Below are 7,247 nucleotides of genomic sequence, written 5' to 3' on the forward strand. Positions count from 1 at the left end.
GCTGCCTAATATAATATTGTCTTGGAAATTCACAATGTACCTTAATTAGCATAGTAAAAGTTCTGAGAACTTATAAAGTAAACTTATTTATATTTTAATTCCAAGTTTCTTAATGTAGATAATTATAGAATTCCTCCTGTTTTTAACACTTCCACAAGATTATTTCATTGAATAGATTTTAGCAAAGTCTAATAGACTAAAGATAGTCTACCTACTGAAAGGACCAAGACCTTATATCTACACTTCATGCTGAGTAAGGATATGATTTGGCATTAGTCTTTGGGATCTCATTTCTCTCATTTTTCAGAAGGCATCACATTAAGAGACCTTAGTTATAATTTTTTGTCATTTTAAAGTTTTAAGTAAACTCATAATAAATACCAAGATAAGCTTAAGATAATATTTATTTCTGTGAGAACTATATAACTAAATTCATATTTCATCTTAAGAAATTGTAGCTTCCTGTGCTCACTTCGGCAGCCATATACTAAAGTTGGAACAATACAGAGAAGATTAGCATTGCCCCTGCGCAAGGATGACACAGAAATTCGTGAAGCATTCCATATTTTCAGATAATAAAATACAATTTAATAAAAAATACTAATGCAAAATTGAAATAGGAATGATATCTTCTCATCAATTTCATGTCAGGGGAGAAATGCTTGCTTTTCTAATTTCTGTTTCCTTATGTTTTACACTTCAGGTTTGTCACATAAAATGGAAACTGTACAATGATGAAAAAAGAACTTGTAGCTTCTTAGAGACAAGTATGGTCTGATACTAATGCCTGCTCCTCAATGATATAAAAAAATCAAATCAGTGGATGAAAAAATGTGTTTGGTACATGACAAAGAATGTAGGAAGCTAGATTCTACTCTGATCAAGTTGTATTATACATATAAATTGACATGTTAAATTGTAGATCTCTTGTACAACCATTTGAAGATCAAAATTCTAAAAAGGAAAATAGCATGTATAAATAGTTAATAACATAATATGTATTTATTGATATGAGTTATTTACCTGTTTAAAATGGGAAAGACAGATTATAAACCAACTGTGTTCATCGAGTGGGCATAAAAAATACGGAATTAAAATTAAAATCTCACAGTTGGTTTATTTCCACCTCCATTTGATTGCTTGGCTTGGTTTATGTGATAGTTTCACTTCATGCACACAGTTATTGCCTCAATTAGAGAAAAAAATATAAACTGACTTGATGTTTAATAATAATTTCTCATAGAACAATTCCTTTTTGAATACACATCATAATATTATTGCTGTTGAAAGGAATTTGTTATAAAATAGAGGTTTCTCCTAGAGAGAATTAATCACCCAATGAACGTTTATTGAATTTATATGCTTATATCTGCAGTAAGAGCAGTAGAAAACACAATTAAGATGCTCTAAGCCAGTGACTTAATTTTAGAATTACATTTGGATGTTTTAGAATGTCGGGCTGTGGCAGATACTGACAGCTATATTGATTAGTGTAAGCATATCACTCAGTGTAGCTCACAGTGCATCGGGTAGTGTAAATATGTATTTAAATGCTATGATATAAGTATTTGTAAAGCATGGTTGAAGAACCAAAGCAATAGTTACAGGGGTTAACTCTACTTTGTGAACTTTGAAGTCTCCTTCCTGGAGATCAATGAGATCGAAGAGACTTGAAAGTTCACAAGAAGAGCTAATATGAACTAGGTCCTTGAAAAAAGGCAGTAATACTAAGGTTAAAAACGGAAAATTAGGAGTTGGAGGCATGGCTCAGGTCATAGAGCATTAGCCAATGAGCAAAAGCAAGTCTTAGGTACTGAGTTTGAGTCCCAGAGTCCAACAACAACAAAAACTAGTAAAAGAAATAACACAGAAAAGTAGTGAAGACATATGTGAAAACACAGTTGAATGAAATGGTATATACAACTCAAGATGTCTGCAAAACATCATGTTTATCTGGTATGACTATTTCATGGGGCCTCAGCAAGTTTGAACCTGGAAATGTAGCTTGGGATGACAGTGGAAGCCCTCACGCCACAGTAACATTTTGTCCCATTTAGTGGAAGTGATACTGAGTTATCAGAGTGTTTTTCAGTTGGAAAATAGCACGATTGTGTTTTCATGTATACAAGGCGAGGACTCCACCACGAGGCCATATTCCCAGCCCCGCATGATTGTGTTTTAAAAACATTAATGTGGTAGCAGCCTGTAGAGTGAATTTAAGAGTGATCACACTGGAGGAGGAAATATTGTTTAGAAGGGCCTCTTAAAATACCATGTTAATAAACATGATATTAGTGGGAATAGGAAGAAAATAAAAGATTTGAGGGCAAAATATAAGGTAGAATCTGCAGAATATATAGACTAAGCAGACATGGGTTGCCTGGATAGGGTTTGGGAAATCAATGACTCTAAACGTTCACACAGTGAGACCAAAGGATATTATTAGGAGAGAATTACAAATGCTCAATAAGAACATGGGAATGATCATGTAAAATGATATTTGTCAAAATTAACTACAAGAAATAGAAAGGGGTTTTTTTGTTATTTTGCTTTTTGGTTTTGGGGTTTTTGTTTCTCCTTTCTGTTTTTTTTAATTTTTATACCTTTTGTCTTATGCGTGTCTGTTTTGAGGAGGGTAAGAGGGAGCACAGAAATGGAGGAACAAAGAGTGAGGAGATGTAGCAGAATACTCACTAGATACTATGTTGAAAATGAACTACACAACATGTAGAGGAGATGTTTGGGAGGAAAAAACTGAGAGAAAACGAGGGAAGAGGTGACACTGTTGACACTGTAGGGGGGAAATGAGGGAGGAGATAACAAATTGTATAAGAAATGTACCCACTACTTTACATATGAAACTGTAACCCCTCTGTACATCACTTTGGCAATAAATAAGTAATTATTCAGAAAAAAAGAAATGTACTCATTACCTGACTTGTATAACTATAACCTTCTGTACATCACCTTTACAATAACAATAAAATATATTTTAAAAAATCAATGCCAGATGAGATTAAGAAAGTGAAGACAGTTATGCCATAATTTATCATTTATGATACGGAGTTTAGTAGGAGGCACGAGCAATATTTCTGCCCTTTTAGTTAGAAACTTTCTTTTGTTTACTAGGCCAGAACTCCACATATTCTTCAAGATATTTCTACAGAATAGTCATGAAGTCTCCACTGATCACAAGAAGAGAAATAGAGCAAGACTCTACAGCATTCTGTACTACAAAAGAGGTAAAAATGTAAGGTAGACCAGGAAGAATGAGTTCATACCACAAAGGAATAGAAGGCCATTCTAGGTTGGGGAATTAGCACAGTCAAAGACAGAAAACTAGGAAAGATTATTTAACACCTGGAACTATAAGAAATTCAAAGTAGCTAAAGTGTATGTGGTAAAAATGGTGGGAGAAGAAATCTAAAATTAAGTTTTCACCAATATCAAAATCAAAGATTTGGGGTTGGGAATGTGGCTTAGTGGTAGAATGCTTGCCTTGTATGCATGAAGCCCTGTGTTGGATTCCTCAGTACCACAGTAACAGAAAAAGTTGGAAGTGGTGCTGTGACTCAAGAGGTAGAGTGCTAGCCTTGAGCAAAGGGAAGCCAGGGACAGTGCTCAGGCCCTGTGTCCAAGCCCCAGGACTGGCAGAGAAAAAAGTCAAGGATTTTGCACTTTACCAGTAGGTAATGAAGAACTAATAAGATATCATCCATTGATTTATAAAACACTGGATTACATTATGATATTTTGCATATACATACAATGTGACTTGATCACCTTCTCTTTTTAAAAACACTGTATTATCTTTAAGTAGTTGTACAAAGGAGTTGCCATTCAACAAGTCCATTTATGAATGTAATCTATCTTGATCATTGTCACCCCTTTCAACTTTCTCTCACATCCTTCCCAACCCACCCCTTCCCTCACTTTTCTTAAAGTTTGTAGGATACACATTGAATTTTTGTCTGCATTCTTTCTTCGGTCTTCTCTTCATTTTCTACCCCCTCTCTTAACCCCATCCCATTACTTTCAAATACATTTCCTGGTCCATCACCCTTTCTTGTCCTCTTTCCATTCCCCTGGATTCCCACAATAGACCCTGTGAACACTCAGGATTTTTTAGGCTTCCTTCAGAATAACCTCTGACATTCTGAGACAGAAGATCAGGGTATGTACCAGATTAGAAAGAGATCTCAAGTTTCCAAGTGTCAAAGTGGTGTGTTATCACAGTAAGTCTGACTAAGAGTAACAATCAACCCCTTATTTAATTACTGCTATTGTTCAAGCCAGAGGAAAAAATAGTGCCAACTCCCTAGTGTTCTATTTACCACCATGGTATGGGTCAAGACAGTTGTCAGATCGATGTTAGATTTAGAGTTAGGGCCAGAGTTGTTCTCACTGCAGAGGGCTCTTGATCTAAAAGCTCGTTTTTATTTTTAGACATGTAGAATAGAGATAGAGAGAAGGAAGAGATAGGAATGAAAATATTTTCCCTCTAAAGAGGGAAAAGTGCTTCAGCCAAGACCCCTAATAAAGAGATCTAGGTGTAGATATGTAGAAATGCCTCCATGAAGCTTCCTGTCATGAAGTTTTCCACTGGAGGTGGAAATGTATGTATGAGCATGGGTGACTCCAAGGGAGAGCCCGAATTCTTGGCCGTAATTCCTTCCTTAATTTCACTGGCTATGCACCAAGTCTGGTGTCAGGAGAACAATTTCTCCCATGAGGCCTGCCAAGCAAACACTAAAAATTGTCTGTGCACAGGCATGAAAGTAAAATATAAGATTCAAGTCTAGGGCTGGACTTTTCAAGAAATATATTGGGAACCAAGATGAGTTCCAGGTCCAATTTTGCCAAGGATTCACAAGAATTCTCTGAATAGTTACCCTTTATCTTTGGAACTCTGTTTCCTAATTCATCAAAATGAAGAGAGTCTTGCTTATTAACCTCATACTCAGCCTATAAAGGTCTTTTCATCTCTGATGTTTCTTTAATTCACATTCATTTGTAACTGATTCATGAAAACTAAAAAACATATGTACATATTAGTGGTAAACAATATATTTGATACAGGTGTATTTTGTGTAATGATTAAATCAAATTACACATATCTCTCACCTACAAATTCCCATTTATTTCTTTTTGATGAAAAATCAATTATTTCAGCTTTTAAAAACAGTGTATTACTATCTATTTCATAGTATACAGACCTTCTTGGCTCTTTCATTAAACTGTAACTTGCTACTCACTGACCAACCTCTCCTTCCTTCTCCTTCCTCCTGCTAACCCCATCCTATACTAACCACCATTCTACCCTCAGCTTCTACGAGAGCAAATTCTTTTAGATTTAATATATGATCTCTGATGTGTTGTAGTTTCACTTACAACATAAAGTGGTTTGATATACCTCCTTATACACATAAACACACACAATTAATTAGGAAAAAACAAATAATGACCACTATGCAGCCTTTTAAGCCTTTGCCTTAAGATGGTGACTCTCATCTTAGAAAACTGGAGATTTTATTTGAATAACACTGTGCTTTCTGGAAATTTTGTTTCACAAATCCTAGACAAAAGTAAAAAATAGACTCTACTATTTATGATCTGAAGACACAAAGCTAACTTGTTATTGTGAGAAGGACTGAATAGGACATAGTAAAGCATCTGCAAATGGTGCCTTGTACTTAACAAGTCACCTCAGCAGTAAGTTTCAGTTGGTCTTAGTCATCTATGCAAGCAATGATAATGAATTATTTCAAAACAGGTCTCTTGCTTACTTCACTTTGGTTCCATGGCCCAGAACATGTAGTAGGTAAGAAAATACATATTGTTATAATTAACATCATGATCAGTAGCCACTGATTATTGGATGTTACTACATTTTAAATATATGTGCTTGTTTATTGTTGACAGTAGCACTATGAACACTCTTGTTATTATTATTAATTGTACTTATTTTGGTATTGAGGATCAAATCCAGAGCTTTGACCATGCTAAATTCATGCTGTGTTACTGAGCTATAACCCTAATCTAGTAAATAGTATTACTTTTCCCTTTTAGAAGGTAGAAAAATTAGCCTAAAAAGTGCTGCATGGCTAAATCAGAATTAATTAGCCAATAACTGGCAAAATATGAGTCTAGTGTGTATAAATTCAGAGACTATTCTTGGCTTATCTTTTAGTCAGATCAATTCAATTGAGGTTCTTGAGTGGCTTATCATTAGATAATTGTGAACATATTTGACCAAATCAACCACTAGCATTCTTTTTCCTGTTAGACATTAAAAGTGAATTCACACATAGTTTGCTAAATATATGTAATTTTATGTAGAAATGAACAATCTGGACTGATATGCCTGTACATTATATTAATGTACCTCTTAACAAAGTTTCTTCAGGGATGGCCCAAGCTCAGTGAAACAATCTTGGTAAGTGAGTAATGTAAGATTCATAGAGGATTTTGAAACCTAATATAAAATATAGACCTGAAGCATTAGAGGTCACAATGAATGCATGTTTCACATGGCAATGGGAGGCAGAAGTGAAGGCCATGATTAATGTTTAGGCTCTGGTTAGCTGAAGATATTTCATTTTTTACTCCTAGGGGGAAAAGGCAGTAAGGTATTATCATCCAAAAATAACCTTGCCTCCCTGATCCATAGCTTGAGTCTCAGCATTTCTGTTTTGACACAGAGAGAAGTTCTGAACAGTCAGTTGCTATAGCATTTCTTTGGCATTGATTATTTTTTCCCTGGATTCACTAATGTTTTGAGTTCTAAGTGGTGATACAAAGGGCCATAATTGAATGCTCAGCAGCCTGAATAAACTCCAAAGAAAGCAAAAAATCTTTCGATTGAAATGAGAAAATACTTTAAGAATATCTAACCTCAAAAACACAAGACAACACTTTTATCATGTTGGAAATTAATGGGTTAATGAATTCATTTTTCACAAAAGTCTACATCTGAGTGTCCTTAAATAATAAGTCTGGTAATGTACAAATATGATTGCTTCCATAAAAGTGAAAGTCACTGTGGTGCTGGGAATAAAACATGGATAATGGAAAAAGAAATCCCTTGGTTGGAAAAAAAAGATAATCCACATGTCAGGTCTGTGACCTTGGGCAAATTACTTACCCTTTCTGTGCCTTCATTTCAGTTTTATTGTTTATGTGGAAAGAGTGATAGCAGTATTTTTTCTATTTCAGTTATTGAGAGGTTTCAGTATAACATATGGGCA

At 34.8% G+C, this 7,247-nt stretch overlaps 1 non-coding gene across 1 annotated transcript; it reads left to right on the forward strand.

The window, feature by feature from the left end:
• The first annotated feature begins 465 nt into the window (after nucleotides 1-465).
• On the forward strand, nucleotides 466-570 carry LOC125344331. Its single transcript, XR_007209470.1, has one exon. It is a non-coding gene; the product is annotated as a U6 spliceosomal RNA (small nuclear RNA).
• The last annotated feature ends 6,677 nt before the right edge of the window (nucleotides 571-7,247 follow it).

Source organism: Perognathus longimembris, chromosome 28 (assembly GCF_023159225.1).
Source record: "Perognathus longimembris pacificus isolate PPM17 chromosome 28, ASM2315922v1, whole genome shotgun sequence".
Lineage (NCBI taxonomy): Eukaryota > Metazoa > Chordata > Mammalia > Rodentia > Heteromyidae > Perognathus > Perognathus longimembris.